Here is a 16,499-nt window from a genome sequence, read left to right as displayed (position 1 = left end):
TATCTATCTATCTATCATCTATCTATCTACCTATATCTATCTATCATCTATCTACCTACCTACCTACCTAAAATTTTAAAATCAGGTAGATGCTATTCTAATCTACAAACTCATTGAAGGTGTTACTGAATTGGTGGGAGATTGTTATCATTATATGTTCTTTCCTTTCCTTCCATGGATATTGGAAACACAATTGCTTTATGTGAAGAAACACAACACATTTAACATGTTAAAGGGAGGTTATCATAAGGTTACAATAATTGGGTAAATAATTGGCTCAACTTTATTGTATAACTGTGCAGCCAATAAGAAAAGATGTGGTCAAATGTATTTATGGTCAGAAAAAGATGGTAAAAATCAGATGTTGAGTGAAAATGGTAGGTTACCAAAGATATAATTTTTAAAATCTATCCATATTTTCATAGAATCTGTATGCAAAAGATAATAAATAAAACGTGAATAGTACCTATATTTGGCTGGTAGCTTAATAGATGATTTCTTCCTCCTTTTCCTCCTCCTCCCCCATCTTTTTCTTCTTCCTTCTCTCTTCCTTTTTTATGTCTGTACCTTCTTAATTAACAAAAATGTTATTAATTTCTACAATAAATATTATTTATTTAGAAATAAATATATTTTCTACGATAACTATTCCTCATGTAATAAATACCTTTTCCAAATGATGAGAAGCACCCTTCCAAGGACACTCTATATGTAGACTGTGACTTCTCAGCCTGGTAAGCTTTAGAAATCCCCTGGTTCTGGGAACTCTATGCAGTACAGCTTTCCCCACCTACCTCTGGCTTTGTCTCCTTGAGGCCATCAGTCTGGACAGCCCAAGCTCAGAAAGGCACAGCATTATCCTGTGATACTTCTGGGTGGGGCAAGTCTGAAATCATTGCGCCTTGCTTTGCCTCAAAGAGGAATCTGGTCAGCTTACTTCTTTTCACAGCAGCGAGCCTGTTGACTTAAAGAACGAGAGAGTCTCTGTGCCATGGTTAGCATAGTTAGATCCTCTTATATTAGACAAAATAATAAAGAGGGGAAATATTTCTATTTCTGAGATTCAGATACTAAATAGAATTGATAATACTTATGGAAGACTTTCTAGGCCCCAGGTACCGAAAAAAGTATGTCATGATCTCATTAATGATATCACAATTTACCCAGCTTCTCAAACATGCCAATAATATTCCCAACACAGTATCTTGTAATTGCTCTTTTCTCTGCCTAGAAAATTCTCTTCCCTGGTATTTGCATGGCTTGTTTTCTCACTTCATTCAGATCTCTACTCAAACAAAACCTTCCTGGAGCAGCTTTCTCTGACCTCTGATTCTAAAGCAGCATCCTATCATTCTCTATCCCCTTAGCTTCATTCCTTTTCACCATAACACTTATCATAGGAAGTGCCCAATAAATATTTTTAAATATATGAATGAATTTTATCCTCATCACAACCCTATGAAGTGAATACTGACATGATCCCTATTTTCAAGGCTTCAAGAGAATTGAGTAAATTGCCCATTTGAACCAAGTTGTCTGACATCCAAGTATACATTCTTAATCACCACATATTGGAATATTCTTTTATTGACTGGGTAAAGTCTGTTGTCTTAATGTTAAAAACATGCATTTGAAAGAGCAGAGATGGATAGATAGTAAAATATGGTTGATAATGGAATGTCCAGACACATGACAAATTACTAAGGGTATAAGTATGAAAAATGATGTATACTTCCCAGCTATCAGCAAGCAATTGAAAATACCTTCTTTTATGAGAGGGTCAAGATGGTTTTATTTTAAGATCTGTACTTACCAACAAAATTGATTGCAGTATGTGCAGGGAGAAATATTTCATTCTCCTCTATCTCTGACAGAAAGTGGAAAGAGGAAACACTGAAAACAGGAAAATATGTGTGATATCTATAGAATAGCAGATACGTAACTCACTGAGCAGCTGAAGAATTAAATCAGAGGTATGTTTTGGCACCTTTTACAGGCTCTACTCACTTCCCTTAGATTCTTTTGCTTTTTTATCATGAAGGCCTTGGATCTGGAGCCCCTTTTCTGTCCCTATGCCTAACAGTTACAGACTGTCACTAGCAAGGCTCTTTCTGGTTACAGCAGGACATTAGTTGGACATTCAAAGAAGCACAGAATGGGGAATCCGGGAATCTAGCACAGGGCTGAGCCAGCTGCGCCTGCAGTAGCTCTGACTCTGATCTGAACCAGTAACATTAGGGACTTACCTTCCAACATTATTATTTCTTTGGTATAAAAGCTATACCTTTGGGTAATAAATCAGTTTGAAGTTCTTCTATCCTTTCCTTCAGGGACAGTCTGGTCCACTGTCTTTGTCATTGCCAGGGCCAGATATCTGCTATGAGGAATTGCCCTTTTGTCTGTCATCTATATTCTTATAGAATCTGATTCTATTCTTGTAGAGATGGTCTCAAAGTAATATTAAGCATGCTCAGATTTTTCAGAAAGTTTTAGAAGGAGATGGGTAGCCTATAAGTAATGTTTTAATAAATTACATTTTAAAGTCTACAGAGTTAACATCACTGTGTTTTGGGTGGGTGACATAACTTGGGGGGATTTCAGGTTTCCCTCCAATCATATTGCCACTCAACACACTGGACCAAGACTCTGTTCCAGGCTCCAGCAGAAACAAGACCTATAATGCTCTCCATAATCTGGGACCACCCACTTTGCATATCCCAGTATAACTTCAAATGAGACCTGGAGAAGGTCATCGGTTAAATTACATGCTGATGTCTGACCAAAGTCGAGGCATGAGATTGAAATATTTGTTTGCTTCTCATGACGAAACTTCCTTTTTAGTTTCTCTTCTGCATAAAGAGAAAAAGAAAAAAATAATAAAACAAGCAAACTAAAATGACTCATGGTATTCTATTACATCTTCATAGATATGAAAGATAAGCCAAGGAGACCCAAGGTACCATACTGGGAATTATAGAATAAATTGAAATAAAAGAAGACAACACAAATATTTAAATATATAATTTATTAAGCCTTTCCTGAAATAAAAGACTATTTCAACCTATATATTTAAGAGGGATACCAAATGTAAGAATTCAAGGGAATCGTTCCCATCTGTTCTCGAGGAATCTAACTGTAAGCAAGGTTTAGCCAACCGAGAAATGACTGGAAAAGCCACAGCAAAGAAGTTTGTGGTGATCACTGAATCTAACCATAAAACAAAGACTGAAACAAAGGTTAAGATTACAAGGTCAGGTCAAAATGTAAATAATAATTAGAATTAGTAATTAGAAAATTAACTGAAGTTAGAAGAGTAATTGTTCTTATCTCCTCTTTAACAAAGAGTGAAGACGATGAATGTGTTTAACAGCACCAGGGTAAATATACCCCTGTACCATCACTGGACTCCTGATGAGCCTAGAAAATATTTTTAAAGCTATGAAAATAGAAAATTAAAATAGTAAAACAGAATAAAATCAGTCATATCAACAAATACAATTAGACTAAACTCACACAGTAGCATACACACAAAAAGACTATTTGGATTACAAAGCCAAGTGCTATGCTAAAACCAAAGAGGAAAGTTGTGCTAGGTGAATGCTAACAAAAGGAAAGCAGGGTGCCCCACCCAACAGGAGACAAGATGTCACTATGAAAGAAAGAGAGAAAGGTGTTAAAGACCTTCCTTCTTGTCCAGCTCTCCTATGAGCATGTACCCAGATCATTTCACCAGAGAGATCTAACAAATTGTAATATCAATAACACAGAATAAATGAAACTATTCTAGTACATGAAAAAAGAATGGAAGAGCTTAACAACACACACATATTTGTTTATCTTTGCAAAAAACATTTCTGTAATGCTATCTAAGAAACAATAGCATTGAGGGGGAGCATCGCCTAGCAAGAGGAGATGGGTGTTGGGGCTGAGAGTACATCCTTTACTACCAATAGGAAAAATAAATACAATTGGATAAAATTAACATGGTCCATGGTAGTAGAGCTGCTCATTTTGTCAAAAGGCACCTTCACTGATAAAAGCTAAAGGAAGTCATATCCTCTTTCAAATCTCAAGAAAACCACTGTAGCCTTGGGTTAACTGGCAGGACCAGTCCTGACAAGGAAGTGAGGAAGAGGAGATGGTGGTCTAAGTGGACCAATTCTCTGAATGCTACCCAGGTTCCAATAGGTGATGACAACCTCAGTGTTGCCTATGCACTAAGCATCCAGACTGTCAGAGCCAAATGGTCCTGGCAAAGTCCCAGGTAATCAGCAATGCGTCCAGAGTTGCCACCATCTAAGTAGGAAGGGGTGAATTTATCATGAAGCTAACAGTTTCCCTTTCAGGGACTCTCCCTTATCCAGACTGTACTGGGGGACCATTTCTATGAAGCATTTCTGGCAAATTGCCTGATGTAAATCTTAAAAGAAAGGGACCTGAATCTCTAATGATTCTGCAACATATTATGATGCATTTCTTCTGTACTTAATTATGTATCTAAAACTTATGATTTTTTTTATTAAAAAGGACTCAAATTATATAAGATATAGTCCCACACAAACCTATTATTACCTCTGCCTATAGGCCTGCACTTCACTGATGCCAGAGACCTAATTTAGGGATCCTCTTTCCTACTGTCCTTTTCACCAAGCGTAACAGAAGGAGCTCTGGGATCATAGTGAATGTCAAGATGCAGTGGAGGACAGTGTGAGTCCATTTACTGCAGGCTCAGTGTTTTCCTGCCCTTGGGATAGCAAGAGGCTCATCTGTATGCTGGTGGCTTTGAGAATGACCACCAGGTGGCCCCAGTGAGGACTCCCCTGACCTCTAGGATGAGATGGAATTTATGACATTAGCAAGCAGCTAGGACAGTAGGGACCCATGGGAATTTTTGACATATCAAACTGGGCTTCCTGTTGAATTGAGCAGGTGGAAGCATTGAGTCTGGGCACTTTGTGATGGGAATTGGCCATCCTAATTATATTGAATTCTGAAATTCCATTAGGCACGTTAAATTGAATCAAGGTGCCCCCATGATACCTTTCAGCTTACCAAACATATGGAAGGGAAAGTGGGTTTAATGGGATTCCAAACATCCCAGAAACCACTTTTTTTATACCAATTTCCTGGCTTTTAAAAAATTCTCATACTGTTTCTTTGCTTTAAATTCATTATATTTTTCCAACCAGGACAAACAGTCACTCTTCTGTAACGATTATTCCAGCCCTCGTCTACCTTTCAGGCCTAAGGATACAAAAACCACCTTATTCTCATTTCACAGCTGCTACAAAATAGCCGAAAGGGTCCTGAACATGTCATTATTTCAGGCAAAGGAAAATTAATTGAATGAAGAAAGAAAACCATGCACAGTTCCAGTTCGATCACTGTTTTATGACAGTGTGTTCAAGCAGCGGTATGATCATGGCCAGGCTTTCTGGTATTGATCAGCTAATTGTAAAGAAGATATGTATCGCTTCTACCTACCCGTAGCCTTCGAATAGGAAATATTTTAAAATAATAGAAAGCTTTAGCATGATAAATATTTAGTCAGTTATTTTGATTGACTCATGGCAGGGTAGGGGAGTAAGAGAAATAGAAAGAGTGATGCCAATTTTATTACTTTTTAAAAATGATTTTTGAGCAGTTTGTGAGAAAGGGTCATTTTCTCCAAACTTCTCCTTTTTCAACCCTTGGCGCTCACCTCACAGTTGGAGAACTAATAATTCTACCAGGCAGTGAGTATCTGAGGAGGTGGTCAATCCCTTCTCTGGCCACTCGGGAAGGGTAACTCTTAGGTTACATCACATGAAGCACAGGACTCCCTGCCCTGTCACTCCTCTCCCCAATTACTTGGAGAAAAAGCAGTATCACAGGTGGATTCACCAGCCCCACCCCCGCATCCCCCTCCCCTGCCCCTCGAAAGGCCTAGGAAGAGGTTCTAACAGAGTCACTTGGTTATATGTTGTTGCCAACATTGAATATTTTTCCAGATTTCCCAAATAAATTCCCCAACAATTCTACATATTTACATAGAATTACTATTAATAACTTATGAATCTGAAACTTTTCTAAACTATTGATAATTAAAAATGGTCAATTTTAATCATAAAAACACAACTAATTTATCTTCAATTTTTTGATAGAAAATGGCATTATGAAAACTTTGTCATAGGAAGATATAATCAAAGATTTTTTTTGCAGACAATAAATGTAGGAAAAATATTATAGAAATGTGTTCACTTGTTATCCTTTAAGAATTACATTAGTTTTCCAGATTTTGTGATGCTTGCGATATTGCATAGCTTTAAAAGCATACAATTTGTTATAAATTCTTTTCTCATTTTAAATATTTACTTCCATATCTAATTCTGTAGCTGAGAATTTGCATTCTTTTTTTTTACAGAGGACTCCCTATATTGGATATTCTTTAGATACCACAGAATCCATTGCTCAGGAGGGTTTTTGGTTGTACGGATGTGATTGGGAGTTAGTGCTCTCTAGTCACTCTTGGTTCAAATCTTGCCCTTGAAGCTTTCTAGTTATCTGACTTTAACATTATTCAACTTTGATGTTATTCCTCTACTTCTCTGAGTCTCACCTGTTAAGTTAGACTCATTTTAGTATCTAGCTCATTGGATCAGTAAGACAATATAACACATGACATGGTGCATATGAAAGCAGTCGATGGTTCCCAGCACTGCTGTGAATGTTTGAATAGCTGTCAAATAAGTTTCTTAAACTTATAAAGCCCAAACAAAACTTTCCTCTCTCAAACTGACTTCTCCCTTTATCTCACCCACCTAGTACTAACAATCATCCAGTTTTTCAGGCCAAACACCAAGGAGCTTCATGCTGTACATCTAGTTCCATCAATCAACTCTGTTGACTTCACCTTCAAAAAATGACCCCCAATGACAATTCCTCACCACCCCCACCTCTGCTGCCCTAATCCAAGCCACGAATGTGTCTCTCTGTACTACTGCAGTAGCCTGCAACTGGCCATTGTGCGTCCTGACTTGACACGTCCCTCCCATCCCAACTCCATTCTCTTAGCTCCCTAATGTTACTTCTAAGCCATTAACTGGCCACTCTCATCTTCTGAAGCTTTAGTGTATTTCTATACTACCCCTAATCAACTCCTTCTACCTACTTCTATCACTCCTTCTATTTACTTCTATAGCCTATCGCCTATAGATTTCTCAGTTGCTTCACCTTCGTGGGCTTATTGGACATGAGTTCACATCAGAGTCCACATCTCCAACTTGATTCTTGAAAACTCAACCTAGAACCTAGTTCTCTATTTCTTGGCCTTTTCCATCCATCCCTCATGCTGCACAAACCTCAAACAAAATCGTTCTACTTCGTGTCAATATGTTACATTGGTCTCAGGCTGAATCTTATCACCTAGAAATGGGAATCCTTTTAGGTAATTAATTCCAATATCACTTTCTGTGACAAAATTAAACATGCTTTCAGTCTCTCACTCCTCTCACTATTCCATCTCTCTGACTCCACTGGGTCTTCTAACCCCTATACTTTTGCCCTTTGTCTCAGTCTCTCCATCCCCTATGAAGTCGCTTTTCTTCCTATCCAGTCTACATTCCATGACACATCACAGCAACTTTTATTAGAGAGGAAATCAATTATCTTAGAGGCTGGAGGTGTTAGGTCAATAAAACTATCTGCTTCCTTGTCCTTGCTAGTGAAGCATTATTGGAAGAAATGGTAAAATCATGTAGACTGTGGTCATTAAAGAGTTTCTTCAGTTGGGAAATCCTTTTGTGGATCTCTGATTGTCTACTGTTATAATTCCCCGCAATAATTATTACAAATATTCAGCATTTCTTTTAGATCACCTTAACTCCTGCATTCTTTCACTATTCAGTAGTTAACCTTGTCTCCTTCATAAAGAAGGATTAAACAATGGATATCTTTAACTCATTCAACAAACAGTTATTAAGAATCTACTATTTGCTGGGCACTGTTTTAGCCACCCAGATATGTCACTAAACAAATCAGGCAAAGTCCTTATTCTCATCTTTAACTTTCTTATGTTTATCCAAAACAAATTCAGAAAATATCCAACAAGTATTTTGAAGTATCCATTTCATGCCAGGATTTTTTCTTGGTGAAAGAATTCAACAGTGAAGAAAATAAATAAAAATAGTCTTTTTTCATAAAGTTTTCATTTAAATAAGGGGATGGAGAGAAAAAGACAGTAAAAAGTAAATAAATTTAAAAGTGTATGTCCATAAAATGTCAGATGAGCCAGGTAAGGGGGATAGGAAGTGGCAAGGTATAGAATGTAAAGTTAATACAATTACTCATTAAGTTAAATAACTTCCAGAAATCACATGCAGCTTGTAAAGAATGAAAATGAGACAACCAAACTTCAGACTCTGTACCCACAAGAGAGTTGACCTAACCTAATAAGCAGCTGAAAAATGGGAAGGTTGACTGACACATCTCTCTTCCCTCCTTTGTCCTTTCCATAAGGCCAAGGTTGAATAACAACAGTAATGTTCAAAGGTTCTAGAACATCAATTATCAGCTTAACAAATATTCCGAAAGCTTTAGATTCGTGTAAATTCTGTGATCCCTAAAGTTAGCATTGGCTTCACGCACATTTCTACAGCCTCCCCTACCTGGCTGTCTGCACCTCCTCCTCCAGCTTTGTATGCTACCAAGAAAGAGAACACAACCATCTGCCTTCAGCAAGTATACTCAGTTGCCTTACAGACAGATTTCCGTGAATTTCAAACGACAGCAAAAAAGAAATGGAAAGCAATGGACTTACTATGTTTTTCCCAACACCTACTCATCAGTTTCTTAAATGTCCTGAGCATTTGTTTATTAATTGCTAAGTTTCATTGCACTGTTATTCCAACTAAAAATAAAATTTGTCTTTGTACATTTCTAAGTTTAAAAAGCTGTTATTTCTAGCAGAGTTTTCTATACCTAATGGAATTACATAGTATTTAGAATTATGTTGATCTTTGGCCTCCTGGCATCCATTCAGCCTTCCCCAACAGTGCCCCAGTTTCCCTCTGGGGAACACTTCCTCCCAACCTTCAGCACATGGCTTATAGTGGAGTTGACTCAAATTCCAGCCTCATCAGGGACCTGTGGTACAGACCTGGGCAAATAGAAGCCCAGTAATGGTTTGGGGAAAGTTGTGTGATCCAGGCAGCTCTAATAAAGTCTGTGAGACTTTTACTTTGGCTGCCAAGAGAAAATGAACTACTCCATCCAACCAAGTGTTGATGAGATTGAGGTGCAACTAAAGGTCTCCTACACTGCTGAGTGGAAGGCAAAATGGTACAACTGCTTTAGAGAACTGTGCATTTTTAAGAGTCAAACATAAACATATCATGAAACCCAGACATTCCACTCCTAATCATTTACCCAAAAGAAATGAAAACATATATCCTGACAAGGGCCTCATAATTAAAAGTAATCTAAATGTCCATCAATATGTGAATGGTTAACCAAAATATGATACATGCATTCAATGGAAAACTACTTGGCAATGAAAAGAACTGACTTACTGATAAATGTAACACACTGAATATTCAGTGAAAAAGAAAAAAACTAGACAAAAAGCATGCATAGTATATGACTCAATTTATTTAAAATTCTAGAAAATGAAGATTAATCTACAGTGACAACAACCACATCCAGCTGTTGGCTACAGCTGGATTTGATGGGAGATATCCATTAGAATTTATTTCATTTCATGAATGTTACTGAAAATAATTGTGTTGTGTAGTGGAGAGTGTTAAAAAATCATCCATTCCAGGTGCGCAATATAAGAAACACAGCACTGAGTAGATTGATTATGTACATCTGGAAATGTCAGATATAAGCCAAATTTCATTTTAAATGAAGATTCCAAATGTGGATAAAGCTTTCTATAAAAATAAAAACGAGACTTGGTACTAGATGTATTATTTCTAATTTAGGCATAATTATTCTTCCACCAAAATAATAAACTGGAATGAAATTTGTTGCTAGTTTCTAGTTCATTCTACCATAAAAATTTCTTTGGTTCCTATTTTTCAGGTCCTTTTTCGATAAACTAAATACATTGCAACTGATAATAGCTATCATCTATTCTAGATTTGAAATTCTAAGATACAAACGTATGTTATCATTTCTTTTTTAGCTTTAACAAATTTTTGTAAAAAAAGGTAAAATGATCTAAGGAACCAAACGAGAAGAGGCAAATTTGGGTTGTTGTATCTCAGTCTCTAATGAAGCCATAGACAGTTATTTAATCCACAGAATTATCTGAATCTTCCGACATTTTTACAAACTTAAAATGAAGCTGATTCTTGAGTTTTGAAAACTTTTTTCTGGAATTTAGTAACGATAGATAATATAATGTCAGTCATTGTGCTCATCATTTTACCAAAATCACATCACCTGTTTTATATAACTCCAAAATTTTTTTGATGTCTCCATTTGTAGATGAGGAAACTGAGGTATAAAAAATTTAAATAACTTGTTCGCATTCAAAATGTTTATTTGTGGAGGCAGAAAGCTAAAACTCCTGTCTGTCTAACTTTAAAGCTCATGTTAACACCAATGCTAATAATTCTGGTATTAAATATTAAAGTGCATAGATAATTTCTATTTCATTTTGGCTTGTGTTTATAAACCCAAGAACTTCCTGGCAAGAGATTCAAAAGTTCAGAAATGAGCATTATAACAAGAAAAGGAGGTTTGGAGTTTGCTATGATTCCAGTCAAAATTTCCATCCTCCTACAAGTATTCTTCTGAACTCAGAAGCAAGTATATTTATAATTACGATACTGTTCTTTTTATCTCTGTCCAGGTAATCAGTATCTGGCAGCAACTTACCTTGAAAGTGTCATTATTTGTTAGGGTAAAGAACAGATCTGTCATGGCCATCAATTCAGAATACCATCATGATGATGAAAAGAAACTAAACCATTCATCTACTCAGTCCATTTTTTTTTTTAAGAAAGAAAAAGACATCGAAGATAGGTTTTCTCGCTAATGCTAGCAAAGGCTGTATGCTTCCAACCTGAATAATGTTCCTAAGTCATTTTTGCAGGTAGATAAGGAAATGGGTGGGGAAGACAGAGGACTGTTCTTCTGTGTGGAATTAATGTGATTATTTAAAATTTATGTCACATTTAGGTAGTATTTTTATGCATAAAATTCCTGAATTCAGAGAAATTTTACAGAAAAGAGGTACAGACATAGAATATCCATTTCAATGAGTTAAGCATGTCTGAAGACTCTCTTTTCATACAAAAGTGAAAAATACTAGTTATTAGATTGTGGGCTGCAGTTCTAGTTTATCATTCACTAGGTAGGAGATCTGGGCTAATGTCTTTACTTCTCTTAGCTTCAGATTTTCATCTGGAAAATGGTGATAATATACAGTTTTGTGAGCTTAGTGGTTATCAAAGCACTCAAAGGGCAGTAATAATTATAGCTCTTATTCATCGTTTCATTACATGCTATTCTCTGCTCCCCCTGCTCCTAGTAAGCTCAATAGTCTGCCACCATGGTTTTGAGATACATGATGAAAATTACTTATGCTCCTCCCCCTTCAATTACTATTTAAATCAATTAGTTTGTCTTTATATGTATTCATTTATTTAATATATCCTGATATATCTGCCTTGCCTTATCTATTTTAGATACACCCTTCAAGTGCACCAGTTTTGTTCATACACTGTTATATGGTATAGTTATCTGTTTACACATTTGTCTCTCCAACTTCACTGAAAACTTCTAAAAGCAGGTACTGTGCCCTGTTCATTTTTCCATCTTCATCATTTTAGTACAGCATCTGTTAGCAAATGTTTGTTGAATTGATTGATGAGCATTTCTTTTGCTTCATAAAGTGATCACTACTGTATGCTAAGAGGTATTGAAGCAATTCTTTTGATGATAGCAATGAAATAAAGGCTAAAAATAATGTTTTAAAATAATTAATTAATTAATGATTGTGTTGGATCTTCCTTTCTGCGCTCAGGCTTTCTCTAGTTGCAGTAAGCAAGGGCTACTCTTTGTTTCAGTGCATGGGCTTCTCATTGTGGTGGTTTCTCTTGTTGCAGAGCGTGGGCTCCAGGCACATGGGCTCAGTAGTTGTGGCTTGTGGGCTCTAGAGGTCAGGCTCAGTAGTTGTGGTACAATGGCTTAAATTCTCCGTGGCATGTGGGATCTTCCTGGACCAGGGATCGAACCTGTGTCTCCTGCATTGGCAGGTGGATTCTTAACTACTGCACCATCAGGAAAATCCTAAAAATAATAAGTTTGAACAGTAGGTATATAATAGTAGAGTAATAGAGAATATTCTAGTTATCAGAAAATAAATATGTTTTAAAATCAGATCAGATCTTTCAGCATCCTTCTATAAAGTCCTCACCAATCCACTCCAAAAACAAAAAATGCTACATGTAGAATATGATACTGGGTTTTAACAGGGAGGATTCCACACTTTATTCATGCATTTTAATCAACAAATATTTTTTGAAATTGATATGATCAGCACTTTTTTAGGTGCCTGGGATCTTATGGTGGATCAGAAGGAAAGAGTCTGTGCCCCCACAAAGCTCAGAGCCCCCTGGGGAAGTGGGGCATATGGAAAAGTTACTGACGATTACAGCCTGCAGTGAAGGCTGTGATCAGCTAGCAGAGGGAGCTGGCATAGCATCGGGAAGGCCACCCCTGCCTTCTAGAAGCTCTAGCAGTCACCGCAGTTCACTGTGACACTTGACTCCTCTCAAAGTGGGATCTTATTGCTTGTAATTTCCTCTTTCAGTCAAAATAATCCATCTTCGCTCTGAATTATGTTTTATGAAATTGAAGGCATGTTGGGGGGTTCTATTTTATTTAGATTACTGATTTACTGATTACTCAATTATCAACTGAAAAAAGTAACATTCTTTGAACTGAAGATGGTCTAACCACTAAGTCCAATGTTCTTTAGATGAAGCATTTTAGAGCTAACCCTGAATCACTTTTAGGACTAGTGAACTACAAAATTAAGAAACTTCACAAGGCAATAAAGAAAAAAATCCAACCACATTTTTACACAAATCAGAGAGATTTCCCATTAGAAGTGTTTGCAGCAGACACCCGTCCACCATCTTCCTTTAATTTGATGAGACTTTATCCTCTTAACACCTTCGGCAATAGAGAGCTCACGCTTGGAATTGCTATCATTCCATTTTTGGATACCTCTACTCATTTTAAAGATTTCATTTTATCACATTAAAAAAACATGTTTAACTTCCTTTGAAACTATCAGATAAACAATCTCATCTATCTTTTACATGATAGAACCTCCTTTACTTACAGGCAGCTGTTATCACTCTTTTAAATCTTTTTTCTTTAGAGGAAACTTTTCAGTTCCTTTATCTATGCCCCATGTTACACAGTGTCCATGATTTGCCAATTCAATGCATATTTACTGAGTACAAGTTTTGCTCCAGACCCACAGCTAAGCAGTAGAGATATGGGAGCAGTTAAAATATTCATTGATCTTTCCAGTCTTTGTATCTACCTCTTTTGGGTGAACTTTATTATGGCAATGTCTCACTTAAAATATACTTTGTGTGGTCGTGCCAATGAATAGAAATGGGGCTGAGATGGATCTGTCTACACGAAAAGCCATTTTATACTGTTGTCTACAATTGGATTTGTAATAATAAAAACTTCTAGGACATTTTTTCATATGATGAAATGTTAAGCCACAAATCTTCCCTTTGTTAACACTGAATATTTTAAACTCAGTGTAAAACTTCATATTTCCTTGTTAAATTTCATGTTGTTTATTTGACCTATCAAAATTTGGTCCCATTTTTATTTGGAACCCTATATGTTAGCTGTTCTTCACCATTTTCTGCATCTAAAATTTTTCTAAATATACCTTATGCCTTCATTTCTCATAGATTAAAATATATTAAAAGAGGGTCAGCAACAGAGCCCTATGGCATATCACTAAAAACTTTTTTTCCAGTAATCTTTTGAGATAATTTTCAAGCAGCAGCACATAAATCTACTTATATCATTAAACATTAAGACATCAGAAATACTTGTGTTGAAATATTTGAGATGTGTGGTCAAATACTTTCCTGAAATCATAATCATTGTTTTGCAAATTAAATATGATATGTATGTCTGGAAATCACACAACCTCTTCATGATTACTACTTATTTTTAAGTGTCCATATATCACTGGTGAAAAATCTGTTCTTAAATCTACATTGCATTTGTCTATTTGTAGTTTCTGAAATATATATACATATATAGTCCCCCCTTGAAATAATCAAGTATTTGTACTTTTGTAGTATCTTAGGACTTGCTATATTTCCAATTTTGTAGAATGACAACTGATATTCTACAACTCTACCTGCCATTACTTTTGCACCCTAGGCTGTAACTCATATGAACTTTTATTCTCTACTTACGAGAGAGTCACTGAATAGAAAGGAGAATATACACGGCTTCTAATGTCAGGCAGGGTTAGATCCCCATTCCAGTCTTTCTGTTAAATATGAGTTACATCTGTGGGCAGCTTAATGAACTTCTCTTAGCCTTGATTTCCTCTTCTGTAAAAGTAATGATACCTCTTAAATTCCTAGGAATGCATGAGATTGTGTATAAAATTTCACTGGTGATCAAAGCTTTTGAACTCATGTATCTAATTTACTCATTGCTATACTCCCAGAGAATGTGTAGTAAATTTCCAAAAAAGTAATCTTTGAATAAATGTATGGCACTGGGTAGTTGTCAGTTAACATAGGTTTAATTTCTTCTTCTTCGCCTACCTTGAGCCTAACTTCTTCTTAGCAAAGTTCTACCCTATACAATTTGAAGATCATTGTCTTTCATATGGAAAGTAGAGGTAAAACAAATGTGAACTTGTTCTCTTTTCTCCCTTTTAACATCACAGCATCATGGCCAAGACTAATCTTTCCTTTATGGTCTTTTTTCATATAAAATAGAAAAATAGACATTTTTGTTTTCCTCGTTATGTTTCACAAACCGTAACTTATTCTGGGTTTTAATATGTTTGTGATGAATTTTCTAGCTAGAATATTTCTTTATATTTTTCCTTTGAAATGTGTCTCTTCCAGGATGTTGCATTCTTAGATAACTCTCTGTAGAGCTACACTGATTTCTTTAGAAGTCACCTCCTTTTCCTTATTTAGGGGATTATTTATGTTTGAATTGTCAGAATTTATTTTCTTAGAGATTCTTATCCTTTTTGAATGACCCTCTTCTTTTAAGTTCCTAAACACAGACTCATATTTTTTGTGAATATTTTGAAGCTGCTTTTCTAAAGGCCAGTGCACACATCAGACCATACCCTGTATGTATTCTTGCTTTGATTTTATGCCAATATTTATACACCAAAAATCAGCTCTTCATTTTTTTTTTTGCAATAATTTTTAAAGTAGCAATCCCCATAGTTGCTTCCATCACCTTCTCAAAAATGAATCTATTAGTGAGAAGAGTCAATAATGTATCAGGTTTTCTACTTTCAATGGAATGAGGCTTCCAAGACATCTTTATATATAAGGGCTTCAATACACTTCTGTATCTTTTATATGTTAGTAACACCTCTGTATCCCTGTATTTTGATTGCATTATCCAACTTAGCCAACTCGTCTAATATGTTAGCTTCTAAAATAGCAACTGCTAGTGCTTTTCTCTTCTGTCCTTTATTTTTCACTCAAATACCTTCCAAATTCATACTACCACAATAACTTCATGATTTCCCCTACAGTTGAATGCTACAAATAACCTGAATGAAACTTAGTTGTGAGCTATGTGAGGTCCTTATGCAAAAATGTCAGCAGGAAGAAGCTGGGCCAGGCTGAAGTGACATTGACAAGGCATAATCCACCCAAATTTTAGGGCTGGCCCTCAGGTAGGGATGACACAAGCAACTGAAATTCATTACATAGTTTTTCTTGTAATAAACCAAGCTAGATTTCATCTGGTGGTGAAAATACTGCAGCAGTAATTTCAGACTATAGGTTGAAACTGGAAGTCAGGTGGACAGAACAGAGCCCTTAAGTCTATGACAACATTAACTGCTGCTGAGCAAAGGCGGGAAAAGCAGAGGCAAATATACCTTCTTAGATATGCAAGCATGCCACCCTTTCTAATCAGCTCAGCTCCAGAAATAAAGCTTTCTTTTCTGGTGTCCCTTGTGCACTGTTGGTGGAATTGTAAATTGATGCAGCCACTATGGAAAATAGTATGGAGGTTTCTCAAAAAATTAAAAATAAAACTGCCATACAATTCAGTAATTCTGCTTCTGGGAATATATCCAAAGGAAATGAAAACACTAACTTGAAAAGATATCTGCACCCCTATGTTTATAGCAGCACTATTTACAGTAGCCAAGACATGGAAATAACCTAAGTGTCCATCAATATTGGATAAAGAAGATGTAGTATCTATATCTATCTATCATCTATCTATCTATCTATCTATCTATCCAT

This window comes from Hippopotamus amphibius, chromosome 3 (assembly GCF_030028045.1).
Source record: "Hippopotamus amphibius kiboko isolate mHipAmp2 chromosome 3, mHipAmp2.hap2, whole genome shotgun sequence".
In the NCBI taxonomy this organism is placed as follows: Eukaryota; Metazoa; Chordata; class Mammalia; order Artiodactyla; family Hippopotamidae; genus Hippopotamus; species Hippopotamus amphibius.
This window is presented reverse-complemented; position numbering follows the sequence as displayed.